Source organism: Aedes aegypti, chromosome 3 (genome assembly GCF_002204515.2).
Source record: "Aedes aegypti strain LVP_AGWG chromosome 3, AaegL5.0 Primary Assembly, whole genome shotgun sequence".
In the NCBI taxonomy this organism is placed as follows: domain Eukaryota; kingdom Metazoa; phylum Arthropoda; class Insecta; order Diptera; family Culicidae; genus Aedes; species Aedes aegypti.
The window spans coordinates 397,582,392-397,602,912 of record NC_035109.1 but is presented as its reverse complement, the minus strand read 5'-3'; the positions used below and the strand labels follow the sequence as shown (position 1 = coordinate 397,602,912).

General features: G+C 41.0%; 1 long non-coding RNA gene across 1 annotated transcript in view; it reads right to left on the bottom strand.

Moving 5' to 3' along the window:
* The window catches only part of LOC110679649, a 396,178-nt gene extending 394,508 nt beyond the window's left edge, over positions 1-1,670 (bottom strand). The window contains exon 1 of the long non-coding RNA XR_002502679.1: positions 49-1,670. This is a non-coding gene — a long non-coding RNA (uncharacterized LOC110679649). The remainder of the gene's footprint in view (positions 1-48) is intronic.
* Positions 1,671-20,521: the final 18,851 nt, after the last annotated feature.

Genomic DNA, 20,521 nt, shown 5'->3' with positions numbered 1-20,521 from the left:
CGGAAGCTGTGCGGATCATCACCTTAATCCTTTCGCTATGCCTCTTACCTTTTTGTGCTTGGATGGTCCTCTCGGTGGATGGTTACTTGTTTGCTTTTTTTTTCTACGATTTCTTCACAGCGTTCGCTTTTCTTCTCTGGTTTGGTGAGGGGAAAGCTTTCTGAGCAAAGGAGTCAGATTCGATGGCACGTGCTTCACACTTGTCGCACACTTGTTCTTCTCGATTTGGAAAACGACGATAGTGTGGAGGAGGGACTTTCTTTCTCGATAGTTGTGATAGTTTTTCTTGTTTTCTTGAAATGTCTGTTCGGCTATTATCGGTTTCGGGACCGGGGTTGTGGAGAATTATTACGTGTTTACAGTGCTCGAATGGTGTGAAAAAAAGAGATTTAGTTCAACACTTATGGAATTCGTTTAGCTGGGATTGCTTACATCACTGATTTCGGATCAGTTCGGTGGGTGGAGGTTCGGGGTCGAGGATTCATTCACTCGCGTTCTGTACACGATGCAGCAGAATCTTTTGCTACGAGCCAAGAGAGGAAGCAACAATATTTCAGACAGTCTTCCTGATGGTACAAGTGGGTGACTGCTTTGGAACGGAAGCAGGTCTCAACAGCCAGCAAGTGTGCCGGAAAAGAGCGTGACTCAAGCCAGAAGGAAAAACATGAAACGAACTTCCCTTCTCGTCCTTTCGGTAACTGTTTTAACTGCCGTTGCCCTTTTGCCAGCCGAGGGTCGTGGCGAAATGTTTATGTGAAAATGAGACAGGGTAGACGTGGTCCTTTCTGCGTGGAGCCCCGAGGGCCTGTAGTAGCACTTGTTCGTTCAAAGCAAAAAAAAAAAGTAAAGGACAAAAAGGAAAAGCACTGTCACTTGATTTCTTTCCACTGTTTTGAATTTATGGTTCACCTTCAGAAAGATTTTTTTCCACTTTGCCTTTGCCTTAAATTAAATTCAAGCACACTTTTACACTCACACTTTGGTTCACTAAATTAAGTTTCTGCCAAGACAATCTTTACACAAGAAAAAAATCTTCAATTACTGCACTATCAGTGGGGATTAACTTTTATCTTCTCTAATTGAGCAAGAACTTCATTGGTAGCCAACATTCACAACCGTTCTGAAATGAAGTGAGCTTTGCTTTCTAGCAAGGATAGCTTATTCTTATTTACTTATGTAGATAGTTCTTGGGAAACACTCGCGAAACTAGATTACAGGTGGCAACTTCAACATGTTGCTGTATTCTGTAATGGAAGGACGGATAGAATCTACTAAGGGGAGCTAAGTCGTTCGAGTTTTCTAAAATACATAACCAAACAATTTTTAACTATGAGGAATCACTAGATTATGATTATCACTATAACTCACTACGTTATTTGTCCTCGGAGCAAACCTTCAAGATGCACCGTTCAACTGAAACTGCAGTTAATTGCAATCGACGCCGACTACGGGATTAGGAAGCACTCAAAGAAATGCGGCGCACTGTTTTCTAAACTCTTGACCTGCAGCGATGGGTGCAGAAAACAATAGGCAGCGACTCAATGTCCCAAAAACGCCCACACACAGAAGCGCATAATACAGAGGTCTTGCCACGTTGGTCGGTCGCGATAAACTGCTTGCACATCTTTCCGACTGACTCGAAACGGTTTTTGGTCCTCGAGCCAGACAAGCAGTCTGGCACATTGCTCACAGCCCGGACCGACCGAAACGGTGCTCTATTCCTGCTTCGCGCGCGCCTTTGTCCTACCCCAACTGGGCCACCCGTGTCCGAGGAGTTCCCATTTGCCGAATTGCACACCGGCTGGAGATGCCCAATTTCAGCGAAAGCCAGTATTTATGCTACAAAATTCTAGCACAATATTTCATTACTCAGAAAATTAATTGCTCATAGAACAGCAAAATTGAACTTATCCTCAGTAAATCGATTCAAATTGCATTCCAGGTAATTTTCCCACGCTGTAATACACGCTCGGGGCATTCTTACAGCATTGAGGGCTGAGTTCCGCCTTCGCCTAGCAAGACCACACTCAATCTCCCATCTGGCTCGGGCACAACGCTGAGAGCGAATCACTCTCCCGTTTCACTCGTGGGGAACTCTTGCCCCTACATTTTCACATCTCATCGTGCCTGGTTGCGAAATTTTCCACCAGCTTGGGGAGCTACTCGTTCGGAAAAGCTGTGTTTTCATGCTCCAAATGATGTTGATGTCTTTCTTTCGGGGCGCTACCAACCGGCCAGCTGGTTGAATGGAGACTTACGGCTTAATTACCAAAACAAAGGTACCTTTCACGAGGGTTGGTAGCAAAGGTTTTAATTTTTTTTGGATTCTTTCCTAATCAAATGCGTAAGAGTTTAGTAGTTGATTGTGAACAATATAACCTGGCTTAGAGTTTCGGTTTCCAGTATTGATGAATTGCCATTTGGCATTTCGGTCATTTATTATACATCATTGAAGGACAGCAAATTACTCCGTTTACTCGTTTATTGTTCATTTTAAACATAATTGCACCTGTGACCATGAATATTTAGAGTTCATCATTGTTGAGCTCGTTTTATAAATCATTCGGTTCATTACGGCTTAAACTTTGGTTGTTCACTTGCGTCAGAATATTTATTTATTTATTTATTTGATTAATTCATCTGACAGTTGTCTACATGAATATACTTGATAGTTATTGTAGTATCCTTGAACTAGTCACCCTCCGTTTAAAGCATCCAGTAGTCTCTCCGAAGTCAAACAGCTCTTCAACTAAAGAAAAGGTTCGCAAACATGCGGTCAGTGGTTCGTTACAGCCATAAGAAGTGCGGTGAAATCTTGTTGTCAACATAGTTGAAGACCTCAATTGCCTGCCCATTGTACGGAAGTTGACACGAGTTAGAAGCGCAGGTGCATCGATCTCTCCATTCAGCAGTTTAGCAACGAAAATAGATTGTTGGATACTTCGCCGTCGCTGCAGTGAATCAAGACCTAGAAGCCGGCATCGCTCATTATACGGTGGTAGGTTTTGTGGATCTCGCCAAGGCAGACTTCGTAGCGCAATACGGATGAATCTGCGCTGAATACGCTCGATTCTGATATTCCATGACAGATGATAAGGAGTCCATATAATCGAAGCATTTTCGAGTATTGGACGTACTAATGCACAGTAGAGAGTTTTGAGGCAGTGCGGGTCAGTGAACTCACGAGAAACTTTCGTAACAAAGCCAAGTTGACGAGATGCTTTTGAGATCATGCTCAAAATATGTTGATTGAAGCTGAGTTTAGCATCCAGGATGATACCTAAATCACTTATCTGATCGACTCGTTCAAGTACGTTCCCTTCAATGCGATAATCAAAGATGATGGGATTTTTTGATCGGTGGAATGTTATAACCATGCATTTAGAAACGCTTATTAAGAGCTTGTTCAATCTACACCAGTCTGCAAAATTATTTATCAGACCTTGAAGCCGCCTACAGCCCTCAAAAGATTTGACAGTAAGATACATTTTCAGGTCATCGGCATATATAAGTACGTATTCGGAACCCAAAAGAAGTGCAACATCGTTAAAGAACAATGCGAAAAGCAGAGGGCCAAGATTGCTTCCTTGTGGGACACCTGAACTATTGCTGAATGCACGCGAAACAGCGGAACCAAGCTTAACTCGCAGAATTCGGTTAGATAAATAGCTTTCCAACCATGACAAAAGTCGATCAGATATGCCAATGCGAGAAAGTTTACACAGAAGAATACGGTGATCTATAACGTCGAAGGCGGCCTTCAAGTCCGTATACACAGCGTCAACCTGCGCTTTAGTTTCAATCTGTGAGATGCATGCGCTGGTGAAATCGAGCAAGTTTGATGTGACAGATCTCCCTGGCATAAATCCGTGCTGATTTACTGAGATGTAGGCTCTTGCTGTAGTTGAGAATGACACTGCTGACAACAATTTCAAACAGCTTCGATCCGGCAGAAAGGCTTGTTATTCCTCTGTAGTTCTTCACATTTCTATTATCACCTTTCTTGAAAACGGGAAACATGAAAGATTGTTTCCACATACCAGGAAAGGTTTTCTGCTCAAAAGACGTATTGAATATACGACTTAAGGGAACGGCTAGAGAGGCAATACAGCGACGAAAAATTACTGCAAGCACACCATCTGGACCTGGTGAGTACGAACTTTTTAATTTCCTGGAGGCGGTGATAATCATATCTGACGTAATATTGAAGATATCAATGTCGACAGCGTCAGTAGGAAGATTCGACGCTGCAGCATCGGTTTCCTGTTGAGAAGTACTACCTGGTGAGAAAACGGATGCAAAAAACTCGGCAAATAACTCGCAAGATTCTTCCACTGAAGCCGATTCAGTTTCGTCGAGATAAACGTTGGACGGGATGGACGGACTATTTCGTTTTGAATTCACAAATCCCCAGAAATTTTTCGGGTCTCTACGAATGCCAGCTTGAACACGCGAAACGTAGAGAGTATTCAACCAATAATAAGAGTCAGCATCTGTTTTGAAGGCTCGTTGATTTTCGGCAGACCGATGTCTACGAAGCTTTCTTTGTTTGGCATTCCGATCACGCTTCAACCTACGCAGTTCTGAAGTGCTCCATACTGGTTGAAATGGTGGCCTTTTTACAGGGAGGTTGTCATTAAGCCAAGAGCAAATAGCGCGACAGAAACGCTCTGTCATTTCGTTCACATCCTGTACATTCAACAACTCGTTCCAATTCATGTTTGACAAGTACTCGGTAAGCGCAACAAAATCGAGCCGACGATAGTTTAGCACTCTGGATTCTCGATGACTAGAAATGCTACGTTGCGTTGATGAAGCAGCCACGGAAATATCTAACGGAGGGTGATGAGGATCGATAGGCAGTAACGGGAAGTCAGCTCTCAAGACGTTGATGTCTCCGGAAGTGGAAAATACAAGGTCCAGAACTCTGCCGAGATGATTGAGATGGTTGTTAGCTTGTGTCATGTTGAGGAAGTCGAAACCGTCAACTAAAGCAGCGGCGGCAGGGGGTAGGACACGAGAACCGTTGGGGGTAAGACCTTCGGTACCAACCGTCCATGACAATCGCGGTTGATTGTAATCCCCGCATACTATAACTTTATCATCCGAGGAGCTTTTGTCACACAGCTCTTGCACAGATGCGATATGTGCCTCAATGGTTGAAACATCCTGGCTTCGATCAGGGGGAATGTAGACTACCATCAGTTTCAGCTTTTGTCCCTTGATAATAGATGATACGCAAATTTGTTCCAAGTTATGGCCGTTACTTAGTTCAATCAATGAGCTAGGATACTGCTGACCAACAGCAATGAGACTGCCACCGAAACATGTCTTATGGCTATTTCTGGTGCTGCGATCACAGCGGTATACATTGTAGATAGTACCAAAGAGCTGTATAGAGTTGATGCAATCGTCTAAACCAGTTTCAGTTAGAATAATGACATCGAGGTTGCAGTCATTGGTGGCGAGGTAGAAATCGTCAATCTTCGTTCTTAACCCACGAACGTTCTGGTAATACAGCCAAATGTTGTCAGCTTGAAACGGAGAACTGGTAGCGATGATAATATTGTCGACAGGGAGTGATGAGCTAGAAGCGGTCATTACATCAACGATTGCATTGTTCGATAAAGTAGCGTACTTGCCATTGACGGAAGATTGGAAGACCCCTGCATCACTCTCGCACACAGGACTGAGACGGCTGTCGATCGCTGGCTGAGTTAGCTCGACTGTGGCGGGGGGCTATGGGACTTCCATGATGCTAGTGTCAGTGCGTCCCAGTATTTGAAAATCGAATAGCGTTGTAGGCGGTGATGGAAAGCTAGAATTGGTGAGCGCATCAGGAATCATACTGCACATGCTGGATGTATACTTGCCAGAGTAGGCGGCTTGGAAGAGCCCTATCCCAAACCCAGTCACAGGACCGGGACGGCTGATGATCGATGGCAGCAAAGGCTCGACCGCGCTGGGCTGGTTAGGGCCTTCCATAAGACAAGCGGATGTGCGTCCCGGAGTAAATGATGCTTCGTCAAATTGATTAAAATTGAAGTTCGGGTCAGAAACGATGGACACATGGTTGATAAGGTCAGGTGATAGTAAAATACGACGACTGGATGTGCCTCTGCTGGAAGCGGGAAATTGATCAGGAAGCTTGCTTGCTCTTGAAAGTAGTTGTACTTGCCTGGGGATGCAGACTGGAGAACCTCTTCAACAGTTTCGACATCAGGACTGCGACGACTCTGAAGACCGATGACAGCAAAAGGCAGGACTGAGTCGTACTGAGAAGAGGTCTCCAAAGTGCTTTCTACGATGCGTCGCGGTTGCTTCCTTCGTCCAGTAGAGTGTGTACCAAGAGGTCAATTCTCGGTGGCCTCCATGGATGCTTGTTGAGGAGTTTCTTCAGCGTCAGACGTAACGATAATAGAAGGAGTACTTGGCTCAGGCATCCAATAGTTTCCACGACGACTATCTTCAAATTCTCGGAAGAGAATACCTTTAGGCCATGAAGAAGGATCCAGCGCTACAGCACGAAATTTAGGATCGACGCCAACTTTGAACGAAATGAAGTTCAAAGAATTCACATCGGTTCCCTGCTTAACCAATGGCACAGCCTTCGCCGCCTCGCATTGTAAGCACTCTCGTGCTAATTTTTCAACAGCTTCGTAATTCACACTGGGATGTAAGCGAGACAAGTAAACCCAAAACATGGTGGAGGGTACTGGTACAGTTGCAACACCATTGTTATCAGCGATCCTAGTTCCCCCGACAAGTGATTTAGCGGGCTGATTATCATTGTCGATCCGGCGACGTTTCATCGCGCGACGTTCAGCGGAGATGGGCATTGATGGTGTGATAGAGTTGATTCGATTTGAAAGATGAGCAATTTGTTGGCTATGTTTGACGAGTTCATTTTTCAGTTCGGTGTTCGCCACCTCTTGATTTTTGGTAAGTTCGCAAATCGCATCACCAACAGAAGAGACGGCATTCCGGAAACGTACAAGCTTCATTAATTTTGCACATTCATCACACTTCCAATACAAATTGGTCGCATCAGAAATGGATTTGGCAAAATTTTTATCAATATTTGCGCATCTGAGGTGGACGATATGATCGCAGAAGCCCATACACGTGATCACTTCATCGTTACGCTTAATTGCTTTGGCGCAACGATCGCAAGCGGTGGACATGTCGTAAATATTCCTGAGCCTTTCTACACACGAAGAACAAATTGCTAGCTGTGTATGGTTACGGTTGAATGTGTATCACCACTATCACAATACCAAGAGTATTCCTCGGTAGTCGATGAAATCGATGGAACTCCAGAGATTGCAGTTAAAGCTTGTGTAACCCACCAACAGATGACTTTCAGTGGAAAATCGGTATGGGGCAGGTAAGCTTTTGTGAACAAGTGGAGCAAACAAAACACAGTTCACTCGCAATAAATGATAATGTATCACGACGGCAATGGACACTAATTAACACACGAGTACAATTCACAGAGTCACTCCAAACATACGAAAACAAAATAACGGTTTTATGACGCCGATTTCACTGTCTAATGAGTTAAAAACTCCGGGCCGAAAAACAGCATACAAACATTCAACAGTGATGCCAGAATACAGAATATGTCAGATACGTGAATTTTTTTTTTTTAAAATGGTTGCAATTTAGACTAACGCCAATTTAGTCGCCCGTATCACAATTTAAATAACTTTTCGTGGTGCGTTTTTAGAAAATATCTACCAATCTGAGTTTTATCTTAATTGTCGGGCCAATTACCATAATTATCATTGTAAATATTAGACAATCACATCTTATAACACTGTGGAAGAATCACTTGAACTGCGACTTACTTCATCGGAGATCCAACTGACTTGAGGCCAGGATTGCCACATTTAAATCTGTATTTTTTCTTTCAATTATCTGTATTTCTGTATCCTAGAACAAAATATCTGTATTTTTAATCTGTATGCTTCAAAATTGATCTAAAAGTTAACATTATGCAAGAAAATCATAAAAATACCAATCATCTGTAAATACATTGCGGAATTGTCGCATCAAAGGTTATATTCTAGAGTTTTCAAAAATAAAAAATTTCATTTTACACAAAAATCTGAATAAATATGTATAATTTTGACCATATTCTGTATACAGAATCTGTATATCTGTATTTAAACAAAAAATCTGTAATCTGTATATACAGATTCTTGGTCACAAAACATTCGAGAAAATCTGTAAAATACAGATAAATCTGTATATGTGGCAACCCTGCTTGAGGCGATTGGAAGACTGACGGCCACATCACGCACACACTAATATTACGATCATAACATACGCATACATTACCGTCTCAGCTGTCACCCAGTAAGGGGAATGGTATTGAACATACACATGATTGGTAAATGGCTGGGCATGGCGTACTATAGGTACCTCGCGTACCTGTACCTCTGTGCGGTCCTTAGCCACTAGCCCAGCAACTCCTATCCCTACCTCATCTCGGTACTGGCCGGGGTACGAGTAACCTTAAGGAAGATCGGGTAACCAAACACGGTGGGAACTCTGGTCGTATGCTTTTGCTTTTGCTTCTGCAAACCTTGAGCATCTGTACTCCATGTTAGGAGCGGCTCACAACAGCGTCTGTTCCCCAAGTCAGGGGCGGCTGATCATTGTCCGAGTGCCAGAGAAGGACTCTAAGTTAAACTATGGACTATCGCCCTCCGAACATTTAGGAGAAATGGTCCTCCGGAAATCTAGGGAATTGGCCCTGCCAGCCGTAAAAAATCAAGCAATGAATAATCAATGAGAGAATGCGAACCGGGACAATCGGCGAAGACCACAGCGACGTAAAGGGACTAGCGATTGCACATTGATCCCAAAGCCATATCTAGGAAGACAAAAATGATTGCGCCTAAACCGTCAATTTTAGATATATGGTGTCTTCGGCAAAGTTTCTCCATATTTTTTAGACATTTTTTTCAGAGATGTGAAATTAGGGTGACCCACATGGTTTACGAGATCAGCACATAAACTTTTTTGCTGACGCATTTAGGACTACACAATGTTCTACAATGTTTTAGAACAACCGATTTGGAGCAACTTTGCCGAAGAACCCAAATTTCTATCTCTTATGGTTCGCGAGATATGATTTTTTTTAACAAAAAAGTTAGGGTGGTTCTGAAAAATCAGTTTTTTCTTGATAACTTTTTATACCATAATTTCTTGCAAAAATTTTGTTCCGAGCACTTTTAGAACTTTTGATTGCGCAACTTTTTGCCGAAGAAACTACTGTTCCATCTCTTATGGTTACAGAGTTATCAGAAATTTTCTTCGAAAAAATGGTTGTTTTCAAATGCCGATATCTCCGAAAGGCGCAAACGGATTTTCAATCTTTTGTCGGCATTAGAAAGATTATTTCTTTCTCTGTTTATGGTGTAAAAACTGTGAGGACGTTTTTTGTTCGAAAAGATTGAAAATTTTTTGAAAATAATATGTTGTTAACCGAAAATTGTCTATAACTTGAAAAATATTCGAGATAGCTCTTTGGTGCCTTCAGCAAAAATGTGCAAAATTGAAAGTTCTGATAGTGCTTCATACAAGGTATTCATAAAAAATCAACGCTTACACATATATTCACCATAAACCAAATTTTATATGGTAAAGAAAGCGAAAAAAGAGATAGTTGCTAGAACAATCGAAATAACTGTATGTATGTCATTTAAAATTGAATACACATGTATTGATACTGATCATAGTAAGCGGAATCTAAGGAGTTGAAATAAGGAAAATTATTTGCTGAAGCAGTTTTCAAGTGATCAAGGCCCACTTTCTGGTTCGTTACCTAAAACAGATATTTGAGATTTATATATGGCTCTTGTTCAAGATTCATGCATTCTTCAACAGGCGAATGCTGCCCTGACTAATTCGTTGTGGCAGATTTATTAGATTTGATTGAATTGAATGGGATAAGTTGGATACCCAGATAGAATAATTGCAGATACTTCTATATCTCTATGGGAGGATATCACGGGAAGTATGGTTTTGGTAATTTGAAGGAATTCTTCAAAGTATACGTTTTGTTATTGTTTGGGGTTGATAATATAATAAACGGAACCGGTATTGAACACATGACCTTCTGCTTAGTAAGCCGAAGCGGTAGCAATTTATAACCAACCACGGCATAGGTTAGCTGGACAAACATTATCTCGCGTGAAATAACAAGACACCGTTTATGGATTAATGTTTCATGGATCACTGTTAAAACTGCTTCAGCAACTAACTTTCCCTAACTCCAAACATTTTGCTTACTGTAATCGATCTTATTTCATTACATATATTTTCAATTTTAAATGACTTTACATACAGTTATTTCGGTTGTTCCAGCAAATATCTCTTTTTTTCGCCTTCTTTACCATACAAAATTCGGTTTATGGTGAATATATCTTAAAGCAATGATTTTTTAATGAATATTTTGTATGAAGCACTTTCAGAACTTTCAATTTTGCACATTTTTGCTGAAGGCACCAAAGAGCTATCTCGAATATTTTTCAAGTTATGGACAATTTTCGGTTGAAAAACATATAATTTTCAAAATATTTTCAATCTTTTCAAACCAAAAACGTCCTCACAGTTTTTTCACCATAAACAGAGAAAGAAATAATCTTTCTAATGCCGACAAAAGATTGAAAATCCGTTTGCGCCTTTCGGAGATATCGGCATTTGAAAACAACCATTTTTTCGAAGAAAATTTCTGATAACTCTGTAACCATAAGAGATAGAACAGTAGTTTTTTTGGCAAAAAGTTGCGCAATCGAAAGTTCTAAAAGTGCTTGGAACAAAGTTTTTGCGAGAAATAACTGCATAAAAAGTTATCAAGGAAAAACTGATTTTTCAGTACCACCCTAAATTTTTGTTAAAAAAAATCATAACTCGCGAACCATAAAAGATAGAAATTTGGGTTCTTCGGCAAAGTTGCTCCAAATCGGTTGTTCTAAACCATTGTAGAACATTGTGTAGTCCTAAATGCGCCAGCAAAAAAGTTTATGTGCTGATCTCGTAAATCATGTGGACCACCCTAATTTCACATCTCTGAAAAAAATGTCTGAAAAATATGGAGAAACTTTGCCGAAGACACCATATATCTAAAATTGATGGTTTAGGCGCAATCATTTTTGTCTTCCTAGATATGGCTTTTGGATTGGAAGCTCGGTACGTGGAACTGTAAATCTCTCAACTTCATCGGGAGCACACGCATACTCGCCAACGTGCTGAAGAACCGCGGATTCGGCATCCTAGTGTTGCAGGAAGTGTGTTGAAAGGGATCAATGGTGCGAACGTTTAGAGGTAACCATACCATGAACCAGAGCTGCGGCAACACTCACAACAACAGCTTTGTGCAAGTTGAGGAATAAAGACCGGTTCTTCAACTTCATAATAATAAACGTGCGCAGCCCAGCATTGATGATAATAAAGACGCTTTTTACGCACAGCTCGAACGCGAGTACGACAGCTGCCCAAGCCACGACGTCAAAATCGTCATAGGAGGTCTAAACGCTCAGGTTGATCAGAAGGAGGAGTTCAGACCGACTATTGGGAAGTTCAGTGCCCACCGGCTGACGAACGAATACGGCTTACGACTAATTGAATTCATCACCTCCAAGAATATGGCCATTCGTAGCACCTACTTCCAGCACATCCTTCCATGCCGATACACCTGGAGATCACCACAGCAGACATAATCATAAATCGACCACGTTCTGACTGATGGACGGCACTTCTCCGACATTATCGACGTCAGGACCTATAGTGGCGCTAACATTGACTCTGACCACTATCTGGTGAGGGTGACAATGCGCCCAAAACTCTCCGTCGTTACCAACGTAGGTACTGACGGGGGCGGCCCTAGAGCGGCTCAAACAACCGGATGTCGCCAATGCGTACGCGCAGCATCTCGAGGAGTGCTGGAGAACAGTGAAAGAAGCCATCAACAATGCAGCTGAGAGCAACGTCGGGTACGTGGGACGGAGTCGACAGAACGATTGGTTTGACGAGAAATGTAGGCAGATTCTGAAGAAGAAGAATGCAGTGCGGTCATGCTGCAGCAAGGGACCCGACAGAACGTGGAACGTTATAGACGGAAGCGGCAACAGCAAACCCGCCTCTTTCGGGAGAAAAAAATCGCCGCCTGGAGGAGACGGAGTGCGAGGAGATGGAACAGCTGTGCAGGTCTCAAGAAACACGTAAGTTCTATCAGAAGCTCAACGCATCCCACCATGGCTTCGTGCCGCGAGCTGAGATGTGCAGGGATGCGAGATCCGAGAGCGATGGACGGTGTGCACAATTGTGTGAAGGTTTCAGGCAAACACTCCAGTTCGTTTGGATCTCGCCGGGAACTACGACAAGGTGATGGACTTTCCGCCTGTTGTTCAATATTGCGCTAGAAGGTGTTATGTGGAGGCTTAACATCTGGGGCACGATTTTCACGAAATCCAGTCAATTTGTGTGCTTCGCGGGTGATATGGGCATTGTCGGCCGAATATTTGAAAAGTTGGCAGACCTGTACTCCTGTACAGTATTATGATAGACGGGGATACGTTCGAGGTGGGCGACGAGTTCATCTACCTTGGATCCTTGCTGACAGCTGACAAAAACGTTAGCCGTGAAATACGGAGGCGCATCATCAGTAGAAGTCGGGTCTACTATGGCCTCCACAAGAAGCAGCGGGCAGAAAAAGATTCACACCCACACCAAATGTACCATGTACAAAACGCTCACAAGGCCGGTAGCACTCTACGGGCATGAAACGTGGACGATGCTCGAGGAGGACTTGTAAGCACTTGAAGTCTTCGAACGTCGGGTGCTTAGGACGATCTTTGGCGGTGTGCAGGAAAACGGTGTGTGGCGGCGACGGATGAACCACGAGCTCGCCCAACTCTACGGTGAACCAAGTATCCAGATGGTTGCCAAAGCTGGAAGGATACGATGGGCAGGGCATGTTACACGAATGCCAGACAACAACCCTGAAAAGATGGTGTTCGCGTCGGTTCCGGTTGGTACAAGAAGGCGTGGAGTGCAGCGAGCTAGGTGGGCGGATCAAGTGCGTATCGATTTGGCGAGCGTGGGACAGAACCGAGGATGGAGAGATGCGGCCACGAACCGAGTATTGTGGCGTGAAATTGTTGATTCAGTGTTACCTGTTTAGATGTTAACTAAATAAATGAATGAATGAAATGACCTAGCGTTCATCGGCTGTTCACTCCTTTCTTTTCAGTAGGACACAATTTGAAGTGGTTTTACGTTTTACGGAGTTCGACCCCAGCTCCGGATAGTTCCATGCGTGGAAGCTACGAGTAATTTACTAATCGGATGTAGGGTGATGTGCTAGTATCCATCGTATGAAGCGTTGATCAGTGAGAACTGCAATTTACTCAGTATTGCAGTGAATGATGCAGATACAAACCGATGCCAAACATTTCTTTCTCAATACGGCTTTAGCATTGTACAATAACATTTTGATAAATCTTGATCTCTTTTTGGAAATAATGCAAATAAAATGCATCTTACCATATTCTCAGTCCGTCGTATCGTTTTTAACTCCGTCGCAATCAGTTTCCAGATTCGTCTCACAACTTACAGCTCACTGTGTGTATTGAATGGTTAAAACACAACGCATCAACGCTATAATAAAATGTTTTACTAGAATATATAGATCAACGGGCATCTCCCTCCATTCCTTCAGCATAATGGAGTATACTAATTTCCTTAAAACTAATTGTTCGTCATCAAAATTCAGCCCAAACATATGAACACAATTCCTTTTGACCGTACAATTATGGCATTTGCTCACAGTACAGCGAAAACAACACAATCAAAGGAACCGTATTTTTACGTCGAGCATCACGCACACATTGATGCGCACACGCTTTTTTTTTCTCAGTACGACGGATTGAACTTTGTTTACATTCTCAACTATACGCGGCGGTTGAGGAAATTTCGTAAAATTTGGTGATTTATTGAAGTTTTACGGCGTGTGATTGGAATGAAATCCTTCAGTGAAGAAGTACGAAGGTTTTCCATAGTGAAAATAAGTGCCCGGCGAAGTAAGTCACCCACGGGGGCGGAAAGAAAATTGTGTTGGAAAGTGGTATGGCTCAGTTCGATCGCAAAGCATTTCTCTCAAATCGTGTTCGTCCATGCTATTTCGGTGAAAAAGTGCAAAGTGGATAATTGAACTGAAGTTATTTACCGAAATACAGTAGTTTTATAGCATTTTTGGTATACAAGTGTACAAACCATAACATCTTTCACAAAATTACACATGGATAATGAATCTATGTTGCAGGTAAGTTTGAATATCCGCCGTAGTGGAACATTTAAAGTTTGATACGACGAATAGTAGCGCTTACGACGAAGTAGAACAAAACCCTATGTACAAATATACAAAATAATATATTGATATACAAAATATTGAAAGCAGGTGCCGAGAATGTTTACGTTAATATCTGCTAAAATGCTAGGTCCTTCAACAGCGATAATAGTATCCTATCTGACTTTTGACCATATAGTTAAAATTTTTATCTTATGGTTGGAATTTGTTACGTTATTGGTTTTATTAATGTGGTTCAGTGACATATATGTATTCGATTCCTCTCAACAGATGTCGTCTATGGTACATACATTTGAACTTCTTGACCGCCAGATCTAGATTTACTTGAAATATGAAGCTATTGACAAATAATCATAAATTCAAACACTACTGAATAGTATATGTATTTGTATGCGTATGTATCAGACTATAATACATGGGCATCGAATTTTTACAAATTTTGGGTAATTATTCTTGACACTTTTGATTTACTTCGGCTGAAAAACTCTTGCTCTTTGATTAAAAGCTTTTTCTTTCCGTATACGTTAACATGACCTACATGATGGTCATGTACGCAGGCAAATCGATGATACTACAACCCCATGCGTGCTAAATCAAATATTAATTCATCAATGATCAGTATTATGCAAATTATGAATGCTGAAACAAATCGTATCCTCCTACAATTCATCAATAATGGCCTGTGTTGCACGTAAATCGTTGTAGGACCAAAGGTCGAAGGACAAAAGGTCGAATTGCAGAAAAGGTCGAATGAACAAAAGGTCGAATGGACGAAAGGTTCAGATTAGAAAGATTATCGTACACTCAGTTGCTAACAATTTGACCACAAATTTCTCCCTCCTCATCAGAAGTTTTTCCTTCTTTTAAATGATAGCTTTTCTTTAGAACTACTAATTGAAGCAATAATTATATTTACGCTATTATTTTCCAAATAAAATATTAATCTTCTGAGCGTTGGTTGTTATTATTTTGATTTTCCAAAGCATAGTGCAATTATTATTAGCTTTTTATATGGTACATTTTCAATAGAGATTTGTCCTTTTTTAAATATTGGCTGCCCTTTTGGGGTTATGCATTAAAGTGATTTTATATTTCTATCGACTGTTCTTCATAGATTTCAAATTTATATCTTGCTTGTATTTTTTTTTTTTTTTTTTCAAATGAAATGTTGCCTTCTAATAAATATCGGCTGTTCTTCATCCTTTGAAGTATTTATGGTAAAATGCCATTGCAGTTTTTACGAAGAATTTTCCTTCTTTTGGAGTTTTGCGGTTTTTAGAGCTATGCATTAGAGTTTTATATGACTGGTGGTATCGACTGATTTCAATTAGCATCAGGGACTGTGAGAAGATAATTCAAGGCATGAGGGTGTTATGTCGCACCACCGATGACCTGAAATCTACCCATGCTTTGAATTGACGTTTACAAAAAAACACATTACTCTTGGATTCAGACGCATTTCTCTTCGGCACCAACTGATGGTATTTCTTCGAGTAGAGGCCATTGCATATAGCACTTTAACACATGTAGCACAAAAAGTCTAGGCTGTTTTTCCTGGCCGTTACATTACATACAACATTGTGACAGGGAACCAGCCTCGGCAGAGCGAACCCTCTGCTCTGCAGTCGACTCATGCTCGGCTCGCCAAAGGTGCTGTAATTCCAGTTTAATCTGAATAACTGCCGCAGTTACTGCATTTCAGCTCTCGGCATTCCTACACATAGCACATCAAGTGGCATGCACCTGGATGCACTTAGAGTTACATAATTATCAGGAGAACATAAATGAACTAACGAATCTCCAAGCAAACCTCCTTTCAACGCATCAGAATTGTAATGTGCTGCGCTAGCCGGAGGTTCACGAAAATTCAGAAAGCGCGCGCTACGGGAGATACGTTACATGCGCTTCTCGGTGCTACTCTCGCCATCGGTATCCAACTTGTAAAACAACTGCTTAGTAACGAAGGGTCTTTACAGCTATTTTTACCTCATTATGCAGGTGTCTAGAGGGTGTATACGGTCAAAGACGCGCGATCCGTGGGTTACAATTTCGATTTACGTTTCAAAATTAAGTCTTCACTTACACTACCCGTCATAAATACGGACTCACTAAAATAAGTATTGCAACACTCAGCTGAATATTGAATCACCCTGAAAAGTTTAGCATCACCTCAAAATAGGTAATTTCACATTGCTATATCTCGAGATCCTTACGACTTAAAAAGAAGCGATCTTCAGCAAAGTTGTTCAGGGGATCAAGGACATCCAGAAAGCGAACAGTTTAGTTCGCAATTTTGCCGCTAGGTGGCGCTAGTGAGGATGTAAAATTGAGCATTTTAAACTAGTTCTAGCTTGTGATCCATAAGAGATAGAAAGTTCGGGTCTTCGGCAAAGTTGCTCAGGGGTTCAAGGACATCCGGAAAGCGAATAGTTTAGTTCGCGATTTTGCCGCTAGGTGGCGCTAGTGAGCATTTCAAACTAGTTCTAGCTTGTGATCCATAAGAGATAGAAAGTTCGAGTCTTCGGCAAAGTTGCTCAGGAGTTCAAGGACATACGGAAAGGAAACAGTCTAGTTCGCGATTTTTCCGCTAGGTGGCGCTAGTGAGCATGTATCTTAAATATAGAGTGAATCAAACCCGAAAGACATGAATATGAAGAGAATAAGACATCAATCACTTGGATATGAAGTCAATCAAACTTGAGCAATGAAGAGATTCTGACTTGAATAATTTGAATATGATGAATATGAGTCCTGACTGAGTCACTCGCACATGGAGTAAGTCATACCAGAATCACTAGAATATGAATCAGATATGATACAGTTGAATATACAGTAATATCTCCCTAACTCGATATTGAAGGGACCATCGAGTTAGGGAGGTATCGAGATACAGAACACAAAATTTTTCAATTTTTGAAATTTTGATTATCTCGACAAAGTACATTCAAAATAGTAAATTAAATGTGAAAATAGTAAATTTTTAGTACATTTAGCAACGTGACACTTTTTGTATAGTCTTCAAAAAGTAAATTTTTTATCAACCTGAAATGACTTGTCAACCTTCATTTTACAATCACTATAATCATTATTATCAAATTTATGAAATTTATTAACATATGGAGAATATTTGAAAATTTTTATGGAAATATCGAGTTAGAGAGGTAAATTTGCATAGGAAACTGAAACAGATCGCATCGAGTTAGGGCACATCGAGTTAGAGAGGTATCGACTTACAGAGGGATCAAAGTATGCTAGATTGAAGGGACCGCGCTTTCCATCGAGTAAGGGGAAATATCGAGTTACAGAATATCGAGTAAGGGAGAGTTAACTGAACATTTGATCAGACCTGAATCACTTTAATTTAATATGATTCCATCCCTTATCACTTCAACTTCCAAATGTCAAAGGATTTTTGAACAGCATTCTGGAAATTCTATCTTATCAAATATATAATGTTAAGGTACAGTCATCCCTCCAGAGTAAACTGTTTGACTTTCCGAACAACTTTGCCGAAGATTCAAACTTTCTATCTCATCTGGCTCGAAAGATAGAATTTGTTTCATATATTTAGTTAAATATACGTACTGGTGCAACCTAGTGGCAAAATTAAGAACCAACAAATTTGATATTTGGATGTCCTTTACTTAATTTTTTTTTTCTTTCTTTATTATTGAGACTTTCAGCCCTAGGCTGGTTCGTCTCATTTTACTTTACTTTATTTCTGTTCTTTACTTACCGAAGACTCGAACTTTCTATCTCTTGTGGATCGCAAGCTAGAACTAGTGCAAAATGCTCAGTTTTGCATGCTCAAGAGCACCACCTAGCGGTAAAATCGCGAACTAAACTGTTCCCTTTCCGGATGTCCTTGAACCCCTGAGCAACTTCACCGAAGACCCGAACTTTCTATCTTTTATGGATCACAAGCTAGAACTAGTTTAATGCTCAATTTTGCATGCTCACTAGCGCCACCTAGCGGCAAAATCGGAATAAACTGTTCACTTTCCGGATGTCCTTGATCCCCTGAACAACTTTGCTGAAGATCGCTTCTTTGCAAGTCGTAAGGATCTCGAGATATAGCAATGTGAGTTAACCTGTTTTGAGGTGATGCTAAACTTTTTGGGGGTGATTCATTATTCAGCTGAGTGTTGCAATACTTATTTTAGTGAGTCCGTATTTATGACGGGTAGTGTAAATTATTGTGCTATTTTTGTACATCGCCTGTGACGGAACGCATGAGACGCATTGAGAAATTTCCCAAGAAAAACGAGGAACACCAACATAGATCTTAAAATGTACAGTGCACGAGTGAGCCTTAAACGGATGTGGCTTTCGTACATAAGAATTTAGCACGTACACAGTAACTCTGGATGCATTACAACTTGAAGAGTCTAACGAAATTTCACCCCGAACAAATCTTTGACCAGCTGAAATTGAACCTCCTTCAGCACGGTCTTTCTGAAAACATGCGCGTCACGTGTATTTGAGCTGTAGCCTTGTGCTTGGTTTAGTGACAACTTGCTTTTTATCTACGGAGTATATATATATCCCTTTGTTCTTCTGAAATTTGTGTCCATTACACCTTTTGTCCATTCGACCTTTTGTCGGTCGAACTTATGTCCATCCACCTTTTGTCATAAATTCGCCGTAAATACATTCTAAACTCACAAATTTACAGTTGTTATATAAATGCAGATGGCGGCCTTCCTTAGCTAAGTGGTAATGTCCATGGCTATAGAGCAAAGCCTTGCTGAAAGTGTCTGGGTTCGATTCACAGTCGGTCAATATTATTTTCTTACTGAAATTGTCACGATATACGAATGCGAATACACCCGAGTTTTTGCACGGGGGATGCGTACCGTGCAAAAAAAGTTTTCAATTCAAAATAATGAAAACAGTGCAAAACAGAGTAGGGTCAGTGTTCCCTTAGTGGAAAGTCCCCTATAGTCGCACTAGTGGCTCTTTACGGTCGTTTTTCTATAAATCTTTTCAAAACATTTTTTGACATGAAGGTCAGGAGCTATTTATCTAAGTACCATTGATACACAGCTTGATTTTGTTCAAAAAATAATCGAAATAATTAGTTTTGCTTAAAATTTGAGCTCCCTTGCGCCTATAGTAAACCTATTGTTCCTATAGTAGCACTACTGAGAGAAACTTATTTATTGTTTTACGAAATAATTGATGAATTGGAACTTTTTTACATCAAACGAAAGCTTTTGATTCACACTTTAAGGGAAATATTTAAAAGTTTTGTAAAATATGGTTTTAATAAGTATTTTTCCAACGCCGTGATGTTAGTGCTACTATAGGAACAGAAATTAGAAATTGTGCTACTATAGGCACATGTGTTCCATGTGCATCCAGGCACGCGAATAATACAAACATTTGAGTTTTCGTAATTTTCATATTTTTTCCCACAAAAGCAAGATAAAATGCTTTCAGATGATGTAAAAATAATGACGATAGCGTTATTTTTCGATTTTATACGAATGTTTGTTCTTAGCTATGCGGCTATTGGTACATCGACCCTAACACCATTTCTCGACGATTTATGCAAAAATAAGGTTTTGGCGAAAATAAATGTATGGAAACATTTTTTGCACGGCCGTGTAAAAAAAAAATCCGTGCAAAAACAGAATCGGGTGTAATGGCAACTTTGGGAAAGGGAAGCTCACAATTAATAACTGTAGAAGTGCCCATACGAATATTAAGCTGAGAAGCATGTTCTGTCCCAGTGGGGACGTAGTGCCAAGAAGAAGTAGAAGAAGAAGAAGAATATATCAATGCAGAATGTCATCCATCAAAATCGAAATGATTTAGTAAAAAATGCCGAGTAAGTTTTGCGTCATGATAATGGATTTTGGAAGTACAGGGCAGCGAAAGTCGACGAAAAGCGAATCCACCGCAGAAAGAAAAGGCTGCTCGAAGAAAGTGTGGTAGCTGACGCTCAAGAAAGCATGAACCGGAATGATATGCGGAGATTCTATGCAACGGTCAATGGTGCGCGGCACAATACCTTACCAGTGCCCGCCATGTGCAATAATCGAGAAGGGAATTTGCTGACCGATAAAACGGCGTTGGCTTCCAGGTGGAAGGAGCACTTTCAGCAATTGTTGAACGGTGGAAATGGAAATGTAGCGA